This window comes from Lactuca serriola, chromosome 5 (genome assembly GCF_051521515.1).
Source record: "Lactuca serriola cultivar US96UC23 chromosome 5, Lser_US96UC23_V15, whole genome shotgun sequence".
Taxonomy (NCBI): Eukaryota; Viridiplantae; Streptophyta; class Magnoliopsida; order Asterales; family Asteraceae; genus Lactuca; species Lactuca serriola.
Genome location: NC_136412.1, coordinates 69450630 through 69464754, shown reverse-complemented (window position 1 = coordinate 69464754; position 14125 = coordinate 69450630).

The following is a 14125-nucleotide window of genomic DNA, read 5'->3' as shown; positions in this document are numbered from 1 at the left end:
ATTAATGATAAATACTAAGTAACTAACCCATTTATAAATACCTAATCTTAGTTACTTAGGAAAATGTGAATAAGGTGCTGATCCATGAAATTACACTATGCACTTTGTTTAAGTCGGTTAGTGGAGCGTGTGTGGTTAACTGGCACACTAACTCATATTTAACAAGGTAGGCAAAGGGTAACTTAATGTTTATCATAGTATCGATGGAGCGTGTGTGGTTAACCGGCACATCGATTGAGGGGTAAACACTTAAGGGTACCAATTAATTTGCATGGTTAGCTCACACCTTGTTTTGTGATCCTCGGCATCCCAGTCATAAAACCTGAAGGGCACACTCGAGATTGAAACATGCCATTGAACCGTTCAATGAATCTCAAAAGATCTAGGAGTTTGAAATCCAATTAAAACCTAATAATACATTTCATTTATCTTGGTGGAAATTGGTGAATCGTCATTCGCCTACCTTCAAATATTTTATAGCTTGGATTACGGCATCCCTTTTCTAAGTTATAAAATAGTTTGTTCGGTCCTAGCCTTAATATTTTATATTGGGTGTCATATTAAGGACTTTGGATCAACTATCTTGAATATCTCCCAAAAGATGTCTGGTTTAGACATTTATGATCTTCCCAAATCTCTTGAAACAAGCTTTCCTAAATGAAGATGATGTCCCATGGAAATCATACTTCTTTCACCTACTCCAATTATTCTCCCTAACCCACAAGTTCTTGAAAAGTTTAAGGTAACTCAAGCCCTGTTGGGAAGCAGAGGTCTATGTGTGATCACATCTTGGAGATGTAGTTACATATTGACAAGCTGGGAGAGTTGGGTGTCAAAGTCTTGCGAAAGTTGGTGGCTGAACTACTTTCTAAGTCACATAGTGAGTTCCTTTGGGACTCCTATGAAACAGACTATGACATGGCCCTTAATGATATTATCTATTTTATAAGATCAACTTCCAAAACTTTATGGACATTGACAATAAAGACATTAGATATCCAATAAAGCTCTCTCCTCCTAATGGAAAGGGATCGGTCATAGTCAACTCGGTTGACCAGATGGTAAAGAGAGAGGCTAAGTCTGAGATAGTCCCATTATCAAGGGTCCATTGCCAAATGATGAGATTAAAACCTAATCTTGAAGATCGATTAGATCTTAAACAGGTAAATAAAGAATAAACAGCAAGAACGTAAAAGTAATGAACAACTCAAGAATGAATCAAACGAGTCGAATGATTATAAAATAACCCTCAAAAGAGCTCGATCAACAACATCAACTGTAGAGGGTTGGAGGTTTACAAGAACGATAAAGAAATCTGCAAAGTTATCGTAATAATCGTTATCTTCTAAATAACCTAATATGCATGCAAGCATATACTTATATAGTAAACCTAGCAAGCTCACGGTTGGACAGGCCCAAAACCGGAGCACAAAATAAACGGACTAACAGCCGAGCCAAATGACGCAATCCTTGAACGAATCTTCAACCCAACAATCTCCCCCTTTGCGTCAATTGGAGCAAGATCTTTACTTGTTACTTGGGCCAGCAGCAGCGGCAGGTACCTTCTTCTTCACAGTCTGGAACAGACAAGAGATAAGAGCAAGTATCATCTGTCTAAATCTGATATACCATTGGATCTTGTCGTTGAAGTACTTAACATCGTCTACTGCATTCTCTTTACACCGTCGGATGATCGACAGCACATGCTCTAGACAAGCAGTGGTGTAAAGATGTTTGTCTGCTAAAGCAAAGAGACATTTCTGTCCTTCTGCTCTAGTGGACATGACCGAATTGCGCTTCGGGTCGATCTTGCCCATCTGCATTTGATTGAGATCACTGGCCGATCCCACAGGAGATATCTTCGGTTTCTTCTTGAAGACTGTGGCTACCTCCTGATCCATTAAGGCGACCTCCATGATGTAACAGACTAACATCCTTTTGAGATGGTCTATAATTGGACTATATTCGGCTTCATTCTTCAAAAGGATGTTATGCAAAACGATCCAATCATGAGGGTTTAGGTTCGGTAGATCTACCAAGGATATAAGATGTTCGGTTCTTGCAGACCCTCGAATCACCCTGAACCGAACATTGATGAATCTCCCTTCGGTATAAGGCTTCAAAACCCGAACATTCACTATCTTCTGAGCGCTCCATGTTTGGTACTGTGGTTGAGCAGCCTTCAGATAGAATTCGATAAGCTCCCTATCGACCTCTGGATTAGGATGAGGGACTTCAAAAATATTGGAGAAGGCGTGGAAGATAAACGCCTTTCGAGTCAACTGCATATCGAACTGCGAATCGACAAAATTATAGCAGTCGAAGGAGATCACCGGTTCGAGCCATAGGATGCTAGGAGTATCTATGGCCTCCTTTATCATTCTCTCCCGAGTCCAGGCAGGGAAAAGAGTCTTCCTGCTCTCAAGGAGATCGTGGGCTTCTTTCTTCTTGCGTTCGGCATCTTCAGCCTCTCGCGCCACACGAACATTGTCATTTTCAGCATTGCGACTGTTTTTGCATTTAAGCAAGTCAGCAATGGTTTCCTTGTCATCTTCATCTTCTTCCTCAGCTATGTTCTTTCCTTTATCCTTCACACCCGAACCCGAAGTTTGACCAGTCGGAGGTGGTTCGGTTGTGTGAGTAGCTTTGGAGGAAGGAGGTGGTTTCGATCCGGACTTCCCGTCTCCCCCTTGTTTCGGATTGGACACGAAACTTGGTAAGCCTTCGATTTTGCTGAGAAGGTCCATGGCAGGAGTAAGTTTTTCAGCAAGGGTTCGCCTCACCGAATGATTGAGAATCGGATCGTGTGCTTCCAGGATGTTGGATAGGGCAGCGTGTACATCCGAAACACAAGTTTTTATAACCTCCCGTTCGGATCGAAGAGCTTCAATCTGTTGCTGTGAGTTTGAAAGCTGAGTGCTCTTGACCTTGAGGACGGTGGTTTTGCTTGCCAGAACGTCCATTAATGAGTTTTCGGCAGCGAGATCCTCTTGCAGTTTAGCAAGGCGCTCATGAATGGAGGCACGAAGGGCCGAGTTGTCGTCGCTGATGGATTGGCGAAGGGAAGCGAACGACTGTAACTCCGTTGAGACGAACTTGGCCAATTGTTGAACGATTGGTTCCAAAGTTGTCTTTGTAGAATCAACGCTCTCCTGTAAGGACTTCAACAGGGAAGAGGCTTCCGAGAATAGTTTATCGACTTTTGCGGTCGCTGCCTCACATGCTTTTGTGGAGGCGTCTATTGCTGCAGTGGCGGAGGCAAAAAAATCATGCTGAGCCCTGGAGAAGGCATCAACAATCTTCTGAAGAGCGGCTTCAGAGAGAGAGGACTGAGTGTTGGAGGATGAAGCAAGAAGCAAATCAACCTTCTCGTTTAGCTCCTTAAGATGCTTATTTGTCACTGGAGCATCGTCCTCATCGTCGCTTTGAACCTGAAACGGACTAAAGTTGACCGAATCGAAGGTCATATTTTCCCCTCCAAGGAAAGGATTATCTCCATCAGAGGCATGATCTGGAGATGGTGGGTGTGGGGAATTTGGGGGTGTGGTGGTTTGTGTAGGTTCAGGTTGAGTGTGGGTGGGGTTAGTTTCGGTTCGTGGTTGTGTATGGATAGATTCGGTTGTATGCTGGGTTTCGGTTTGAGGTGGTTCGGTTATAGGTGTTGTTTCAGTTGCATCGGTATGAACCCCCGTATCAGATACGTTGGTTGTAACCTTTGCAGTTGTGGTTGTTGTATCTGTGAAAATGGGTGGTGGTATAGGGAAAGAGGTTTGAGGAATGGTGGTAGTGGGGTTTATGGTGGGAATGGAAGTAGGGATGGTTTGAGGAGGTGAGGGAATGGGTGAGACATGAATTTCCATGTCTGGGGTAGGTGATCGGGGTGGGGTGTCGCCTCTCGGAGGGGTTTCGCCTCTTTGAGAGCCGTCCGAATCCGAACGCTCGCCTTCTGAGTCACTCGAAGAGGAAGCGATGAGAAGCTTTCGCTTCGGTTGAGTCTTCCTTCTCTTCGGCTGCGGGGATGGTGCAGTTTTGGTTGGTTTCCTCTTCCTGGGAGAAGGACCTTTAGCAGCTTTGGTCACTTGCTTCCCTTTATCCGCCTTTTTGCCCCTATTAACAGGTTTGTCGGCATTGTGGATGGACTTTAGCATTTCCGGTGTAAGTTGCCTAGGTCCAGTCGCCTTGAACTCCTTAATCGTCCGGATGAGCCTACTGTCAGATGGAACATCGCCATACATTGTCTCCGGAATGGGGCCAATGAAAGAAAATTTGGATGCATCAGAGACGATGATCTTCGTGGTATGAAAAGTACCGATCGAAGACATCGATGCACCAGCAGCAGTGGGAACATCAAACTTATCCATCGCCCATTTGGTAATGAGAATCCAGAACCGGGCATACGACACCTCAGAATGTCGTGATGAAGAAGAAAGGCTCTGGATGAGCTGTTGCCAGAGAACATACCCATAGTCAAGGTTGACCCCGTTGTAGATGTCATACATAATCGACAAGAACATTCGACTAGAACCATCGGATCCTGAGCTCCGTTCAGATAAGCCCTTGAAGAGGACTGTAAACATGCCGTTCCACTGTGGCGGCAAGCAGGATTTTTTGAACTTCGCGACGGAGGTGAGCGCCTCCGTGTACCCCATGTTATAAAACATGTTGTACAGATGCCCAATCGGAATCGTCTCCGGATTGATTCTTGTAGGATCAGCAGCCAACCCAAGCAGTGTGCGAAATCGTTTTCTAGAAATGGAGGTCTTGTGATCAGCAACCTTGAAGAACACCCTTTCGACTGCTTTGTCGTAATGTGCAGTCGCATACACCTGCGATAGAATCTCGATGGGCACAGACTCAACCCTAGAAAGAGCTGGAGCGATTGTGAGTGCTTCAGGCACTCGATGATCGGCGACATATAAGAATCATACGCCAGAGGGTTTAGGTCAACCACCAAACACTGGTGAGGGTGAATAGGAAGTATGTGTGAGGTTGCATGGACGGAAGATGATTCTGCCATTGTTGAAGGTAGGAAGAAGAAGATGAACAGTAAAGCTTTTGGGAGTTTTTGCTCTCTTGGAAATTCGGAAGCAGTAAAGAGGTAAATGGGAGTGGAGACTGCCTTTTATAGTGGGTGAAAGGAGAGAGAAAAATCGTTTCAAATCTTCTACGGAAATACGAAAAGGTTTTCCGGAATGACAGATGCGTGACAGTTAAGGCATGCGATGATCACGTAGGAGAGAGAGTGTCAAATTCCTAGGAACACGCCGCCCAATAAGCGCCATTTCAGAAGAAACCGTTTCAAATCCACACGCGCGTTTAAGTGCCAGAGAGGAGTCGCTTGAAATTCGCACACGCGTCCATTATGTCAGTTAAAGAGTGGGCGTTTCAAATTCACACGCGTCTCCGTTTTAACCGTCGTTTGAAATTTAATCCTTTGATCTCCCGCCTGAGTCAGCAACCCTTAGTCTTATCTCGAAAATGGCATCTTTTGAATTAATTTCCCACGTGGATGATTTTTGACCACAGCTTGATAATTAACCACCAAAGCAATAATACAACCTGTAATTATTAGTACCGGAATTTTGGAAAATCAAAGATTTTCGTGCTAAGAGTGTAAAAAAAAAAAAGAAATAAAGCAACTCTTTTTAGGAATAAATGTGATGTCAATAATGACACGAAACAAATGATCCCGGGCACGAATCTCTTCCTTGAAGATCAAGAGAGACCTTAAAGTGTTAATGTGGTTTCCCGTTAAATGACGATCAAACACTTATTAATAAATATTCAAAGGCTTCTTTTAATTAGGCTAAGTAAGGGTGGCTTTCGATTTGATTCAGCAATTCTAATCTTGAAATAAGAAAGAAAGTGAACAAAGTACTTGTGAGACCGGTGTAGTCTGTTGAACAAGTAGGTAGGAATTAATTTTAAATTGGCTTGGAAAAAAATAAAATCTCAAAAAAAAAGTAAAAACTGGATCCCAAGGGAAGAAATGTTATGGTGTCTGACAATTTCATAGGAATCACACAAAATAAAATTTGAGATTTCATCAAGGTACATCCGTCAATTCTTTGGTGAAAACTTGAGCAAATTACTTGTTCACCATCAATTCAGGTTTGGTGTTGAATTTTGGGTTTCACTCAGCTCGTAGTGGCACGAAACTAAGATCATACACACAGTTGTTGTGTAACCATAAACCTCAGTGGTAAGTTCTGAGAGTCTCAAGGGTTACGTGGACGAAACGAATGTAACGGAGATGGTGTAAGAAATTAAAGTACCTCTGCTGCGAAAATAAGGACCAAGCAGAAAACTCTTATCTCATGTGAGAAGAGAGTGAGGTAGCTCACGATTAGAATAAATGTGATAGCCTAATTGGGAAGACAAGGTTTGATTATACCAAGTCATTAAGGCTATTATTCAGAATCTTATGAGGCTTGGGACACATACAGCAGCATGCTTCTAGGGACACTTAAGTAATCCAACAATTATATCGCCATAAACGAACGAACACATAAATTAAAATAAGAAAATATTTTTGGAGTTTTGATATATATATAAAAAAATAAAAGAAAAGAAAATAATAATAAAAAAAAATAAGCAAGAGAAAAAAATAGACTTAGAAAGAGTAAAAAAAACTTTGGAAAAATTTGGTAACCGAACGTTCCGGTTGAGAAAAGTTTTGAAAAACCGAACCCAAGCGTTCGGTTGGTTTCGGTTTAAGAAAATTTTGAAAAACCGAACCCGAGCGTTCGGTTGGTTTCGGTTAAAGAAAATTTTGAAAAACCGAACCCGAGCGTTCGGTTGGTTTCGGTTAAAGAAAATTTTGAAAAACCGAACCCGAACCTTCGGTAGGTTTCGGTTTTGGAAAATTTTGAGAAACCGAACCCGAACCTTCGGTAGGTTTCGGTTTTGGAAAATTTTAGAAAACCAACGAATTTAGGCTTGCAATAAGAACATACTTTGGACAATAAGAAAACACTTTGGACAATCAGATAAACAACTTTGTACAAGAAATATACAACCAAGAAAACTACCTTTGTGGTGATGAGCAAGTCAGATGATTTAACCGAATCTTAACGTTCGGTCAATTTCGTTTCTTACGTTTGAGGTTGAGAGGTAGTTTGAGGCACTGACTCTGATTCCATCATACCTAGCCCTTGTAAAATTCTATTGAATGATGCTTCAGGAAGAGCTTTGGTAAAGACGTCAACCAGTTGATCAGTGGTGTGAACAAAGTGTACTTCAACGTTTCCATCTTCCACATGATCTTTGATGAAGTGATACCTCAGTGCTATGTGTTTGGTTTTAGAGTGTTGCACTGGGTTATGATAGATCCTAATTGCACTTTCAGAGTCACAATATAGTGGGATCTTCTTCATATTGAGTCCATAGTCTCGAAGTTGACTCTGGATCCAAATCACTTGAGAGGTGCAGGATGCAGCGGCTATGTATTCAGCTTTGGCAGTAGACAACGACAGGCACATTTGTTTCTTTGATTGCCAGCTAACCAACTTCCCGTCAAGGAATTGACAGCCGCCAGTGGTGCTTTTTCTGTCGAGTCCACATCCTCCAAGGTCTGCATCTGAGTAGGCTTGAACGAAGAAGCCAGAGTTGGAAGGATACCATAGACCTAGAGACGTGGTTCGCTTGAGATAGCGTAGAATATTCTTCACTGCAAGCATGTGAGGTTCGCGTGGGTTTGCCTGAAATCTGGCACAGTAACACACAGAAAACATGATGTCAGGCCTGCTAGCAGTAAGATACATTAGTGAGCCTATCATTTGACGATAGAGTGTGATATCAACAGCCGGTTTGTCTAGGGATGGAGTTAGCTTGGTGCCGAATGCCATTGGGACTTTGACTTTGGAATCTCCCATCATGCCAAACTTTGCTAGGAGAGTCTTCGTGTAAGCTTCCTGATTGATAAAGATGCCTTCGGGTCCCTGTCTAATATTTAAACCAAGGAAAAAGTTAATAGGACCCATTGAGCTCATTTCAAATTTAGTCTCCATCAGCTTTCTGAATTCAGCTGTTAGGCTGGGATTCGTTGAGCCGAAGATGATATCATCGACGTAAATTTGAACGATCATAAGGTGGTTACCTTCCTTTTTGCGAAAGAAGGTTGGGTCAACCGAACCTTGTTTGAATTTGGACATCTTTAAGAATTTAGTTAGCGTTTCATACCAGGCTCTCGGAGCTTGTTTCAGTCCATACACAGCTTTATCCAGAATGTAGCAATGATTTGGATATTTTTCGTTCACGAACCCAGGAGGTTGCTCCACGTACACTGTTTCTTCGAGTTCTCCATTAAGAAATGCACACTTGACGTCCATTTGGAAAACTTCGAAGTTTTTGTGGGCAGCATAAGCAAGAAATATTCTTACAGATTCCAGCCTAGCTACAGGAGCGAAAGTTTCTTCATAATCAATCCCTTCCTCCTGACAATATCCTTTTACAACCAGACGAGCTTTGTTCCTTATAACGTTCCCTTCCTTGTCCATTTTATTCCTAAAGACCCATTTGAGACCAACAACCGAGGCATCTGGAGGAGTTGGAATGAGGCGCCAGACTTTGTTCCTTTCAAATTCGTTCAGTTCGTCTTGCATCGATTGAACCCAATCGGAGTGATCGAGAGCAGTGTTAACTGTCTTCGGTTCAACTTTTGATACGAATGAGTTAAGCATGCAAAATTCAACTTTGGAAAATAAGGATGTCTGTTTTGCCTTGAGTTGTGATCGGGTTAAAACCTTTTCCGAAACATCACCAACAACTTGAGATATAGGATGGTCTCTGGTCCATTTGGTAAGAGGAGGGTAGTTTGGATCAAAGGTTGGGTCCAGTTCAGCATTGATCATTTCTTCTGGTTTGGATTGGCTTTCGTAGTCGAGTGACATATCAGCTTGCTCCCCCTCGATAGATGAGCTTTCTGGAATGCTTTGAGAAACTTGAGGTTCAGAGGTTTCTTGTGGTGCTTGGGATTCAGGCGTTGATGCACCTTCGGTTGGTGAAGCACTTTCGGTTGAAGAAGCACTTTCTGGAGCAGTTGGAGAGCTTGGCTCCCCCTCCACATGTGAGCTCGGCTGAGTTGATGACGGTTGATCCTCCTTCTCGACTGAAGCATCGTTTAATGGAGGTTCATCAGAATTCGATCCTCCTTCGTTCATTCTCCTGGCAGCTTCTTCGACAATTTGCTTCATATGGTCTACTTTGTTGTCTGCTGCGCCTGCTTCTGAGAGAGTAGCTTTCTCTGGTTCTTCAAATAGCTCCATGAACTTCTCGAATAGATTAGCGATCGAGACTGTGACTTGGCCAGTTTAAGGAAAGATTTCCCCAGCTGTGTCTTCTTTGGCCTGTAGCTTTTTGACATAGCTATCGTCGAAAGTCACGTAGTAAGTCTCTTCAATTTTTCTCGAACGCTTGTTTAGAACTCTGTATGCTTTGGAAGTAAGAGAGTAGCCCAGAAAGATTCCCTCGTCGGCTTTGACATCAAACTTGTTACGGTGTTCTTTAGAGTTAAAGATGAAACATCGTGAGCCGAACACGTGGAAAAATTTCACATTGGGCTTTCTGTTGTTGAGAATCTCATAAGGTGTGAGCGTGAATCGTTTGTTGAGATATGACCTGTTCTGTGTAAAACAAGCAGCAGAAATAGCATCAGCCCAAAAATAAAGAGGTAAGGAAGCGAAACTTAGCATTGTTCGGGCAGCTTCACACAAAGATCGGTTTCGTCTTTCGACAATTCCGTTCTGTTGAGGTGTGTAGGGAGCTGAGAAGTTGTGACTTATTCCCTTTTCTGCTAGAAACTCTTCAAATTCTCTGTTTTTGAATTCCAAACCATTGTCGCTTCTGATGTTGCGAACGACCTTCTTGAGCTGTACTTCAATCTGCTTGATGAACACTTTCAGCTTATGAGTCGCTTCAGATTTGAGCTTTAGAAAGAACACCCATGTAAACCGCGAAAAGTCATCAACAATAACAAGTATATACTTGCTACCACCGATGCTTTCGATAGATGATGGACCACATAAATCGATATGAAGTAATTCGAGTGGTTCAACAACTTTCGTTTTAATTATAGATGGATGACTTTGACGACTCTGCTTCCCTATTTCGCATGCAGCACACAAATGATCTTTGTCGAACTTGAGCAATGGAAGACCTCGAACATGACCTCCAGTGACAAGTTTGTTGATATCTTTAAAGTTGAGATGAGAGAGTCTTCGGTGCCACAACCAGCTTTCGTCTAATTGTGCTTTTGATAACAGGCATATAGCTGGGTTTCCTTTGATGGGTTTGAGGTTTAGAGGAAACATTTCACCCTTACACTCTGATTTGAGAATTACTTTCTTCGCCTTCTTCTCAATAATTTCAGAACCTTCATCGTCGAATGAGACTTTGAGACCTGTACCTCCAACAAGCTGAGATACACTGATGAGGTTGTGCTGAAGTCCTTCCACATATGCCACCTTCCTTATTGTAAAATCACCGTTAGTAATCATTCCGTATCCCTTTATGGTGTCGAAGGAGTTATTTCCAAACTTGACGTTGCCACCATTTGCAAGAGATCTGTATTCCCTAATCTCTTCTTTCCTCCCTGTCATGTGACGCGAGCAGCCACTATCGATGTACCATTCTTCGTCAAACTGCTCGTCACTTATAACCTGCAAAAATTAAGCAGATTTAGGAACCCAAAGTTTCTTGGGTCCTTGTGAGCCTTTCACAGGAACAGGAATAGTGAGAGAGATGTCAACAAGATATGTTCGTTTTATTAATGTTGTTTCATCTTTCTTTTTGATGGAAAAAACTTTGATTTTATTAGGATTAGGTGTGTTCGGTTTCGACTCTGGTTTGGATGCAGAAACCTTCTGTTTGCCTTTTTGTTCATCTGACGAATGAGATTTTTGAGAACTAACAGAATGAACTTTTGAGTGAGATGGAGATGAATTGGAAGAATTAGAAGAATTAGATGAGTGAGAAGGAGAGGGCTTAGATTGAGATGACTTCTTGGCTGGAGAATCTAGGTGACCCTTTTGCTTTTGATCATTGGTGGGACTGACCTTAGAGTTTTGATCTCTTTTGACTTCAGAACCGAACCTTTGCTTTCGGTTGGAGTCGTTCTGTGAACCGAACCTTTGCTTTCGGTTGGAGTCATCCTCTGAACTGAACCTTTGCTTTCGGTTATTGTGGCTCTCGTGCTTTTTAACAGGATTATTCTCAAACTTCAGATTCTTGTCTTGATGTGAGAAATATGCATTCTGGGATTGCCAGAATTGTTTCCTTTTAGAGAGATTCTTCCTGTATCTCTGGTTCCTTTCACGTTTCAGATTCCTCATCTGCTTCGGTTGATGATGGATATTGGCTTTCATTTTCGGTTTCTCTTTGGCAGGTTCACTTTGAACTGTGAAAGTTTCACTTTGAACTGAGGAACTAGAGGGAACTTCTTCTTTTGCCGAACTTCCATTTTCTTGAGGAATGTCTTTCGTACCACTGGTACTTGGCACATCGAAATTATCTGGCTTGTTCAAGGATTCTGGTATGTATCTACCTTTACTTATCCATGAGGTCCTTTCTGATAAGCCTACCGTTTCATCTGCATTGTCGATTGGAGCTGACCAGAAGAACTCATTGCAGCCATCAGCATTGTCTTCGTTTACAATAGTTGTGAGTTCAGCAGTCTGATGTTTGGTTACTCCTGTGACCTTGTACACTTGATTTCGAGTGGTCCTGACCTTTTGATATACAACCGCTTTCTCTACTAAGATCGGGGACTTTTGTTGGGACAATCGAGCGAACTCCACTGAATTTTCTGAAATTAGATTCTTTTGGTTTTCAGGTTCGCTTTTCACAAATTCTGAGCAGTCAACCGTGTCCTCTACAGAAATTTCACTCATGTTGTCATCCTCATTAAGCTCAGATGCATTTTCAACATGAATTTTGTTTTTTGAGCTCAAGTTGGCGTTTAAAGAGTCAAATTTTTGTATGGTTTCGGTTCTCAGTTTAAGTCTATCATTTTCATCCAAAAGGTTTTTAAGCATGTCCTTATGGTCCTTGGATTTAATGAAAGATTCTATTTTGTCCAGTCCATACATATAGGTCGGATTGACGTCATCAGATGATATCACACTCTCACAATTGTAAGCTTCCGCATCAATTTCATCCTCCTTAAACTCAAGGAAGGGCAAAATCATGCGATGAATCTTTTGGCCTATTTCACAATCCAAGTGAAGCTGAGTAATATTAGTATAAAGACGTTTTGCAATCAAACAAAAAAAATTTCGCTGTTTTAACAACTTTAAATTGTCTCTTTGAAGATAAATGTTTTCATCTTTTATTTTAACTAATTCTGACTCCTTCAACTCGATCCACATGCGCCGCTCCTCACTCTTCGAAGACACCCTGCTTAATTGATCAGTTAGGTTAGAATTGGTGACTCGAGTTTGAGTTAAACTACTATCTAGATGAGAAATTCGTGAATTAACACTTTTTAGTTTTTTTCATATGAGCTTTGTGGTACTTTAAATGAAACAAAAACCGATTGTACCTTCTTGATCAGTTCATCGAGTTCGTTGAACTGTACGCTAAGCGGTTTGGCCGTAAAGCACATATCCTGCTGCTCCTTCGGTTCATTGCTTCCGCCCTCAGTGTTGTATCCCCTCATCTGAGATACTTCGGACACCATGAAGCACCTTCCTCCACTGCTCTCCTCCTTTGCCACACAAGCCTTTCCATGAGAAGGCTTCCTCACCTCATCGTCTTCAGAGTTGGTTGACCAAACTTCCACGCCACCGAACTCATCATCAGCAACTGAACCCTGCACAATTAGAGCATTCATGTAAGGGTTAGCGGTAGATTTCTTCTTCCTCATCTCATCAAGCTTTTTCTGCATCAAAGCTTCCTCATCCTTTTCCTCATCTTTTTTAGCCATCTTTTTGAGGACACAATCCTTAGCATAGTGGTTTTTCCCTCCACAGTAGTAACAGCTTACTCCAGAATCACCTTCTGCCTTCGGTTCCTTCTTAGGCTCTTCAACCTTCGATTCATTGTTAACCTTTTCTGAACTATAACTCCCCTGCCAGTTTCGGTTTTTGTTGCTGGGGAATCTCTTCTTAATGAACCTCTTGGGGTTAGACACCATTATAGCATAATCCTCAGACGTGAGGTCATACTCCTCCAAGTTGATGTCTTCGTCCTCCATCACAGCTTTACTTTTTGACAGGAGGGCCAACGAACCTAGGCTTGAGACAACATTCGTTTCCTGCAGCACAATCTTCTCCTGAGACTTGAGAATACCCACCAGTTTCGCCAGAGAATACGATTTAAACTGCTCATGGGTTTTAACTGTAGACACCACTGCTCTCCACTCTGATCTTAGACCATTTAAAAATGTAACCTTCTGCTCGATAAGCTTCCTTTCAATGTCATGTTTGATCATCTTGATGAGAAGATGATTGAAGCGATCGAAAGTCTGGGTCACAGTTTCTTCGGCTCCTTGCCAGAATTCTCCAAACTCAGATAAGAGTAAGGTTTGGATAGAGTGTTCAAGATCCTCGTCTGTAGAGTACAGTTCACGAAGCCTATCACAAACTTCCTTTGCCGTCGTGCATGAGCTTACCAACCTGAAAGTGTCGGACTGAAGGGCGAATCTGATCAATCTTAACACCTTGATATTGCACTGGAATTTATCCTTTTCATCTTGCGCAATATCTTTTACGTCCTTCAGTAGATCATTATACTCCTTTTGAGTTTTAATAATCCTCAACGTTGCAGAGTGAGAAAACGGTCCATTGATAATTGCTTCCCATATGAGGTATCCATTATCCTCAGATCCTATAACATAGTCTTCGAAGTGATGCGCCCAGACTTCATAATCATGGGTGTATAGGATGGGAATCTTTGTGGTTGAACCAATGTTGTTGGAAATATTGATGGGATTCGATTGCGACTTGTCCATTATGATCGAATAACCTGTTCAAAGATCAGACTTGTAATAAATCAGATTAGGGCAAAACAATAAATATCAAGATACGTCAATAATGAGATGACGGCTCAATAAATATCAGTAATTGCGGAAAAACCCTAATTGAAACCTTTTCACAGAAAAGAAGTGTATCGATTACACAGCCTCCTG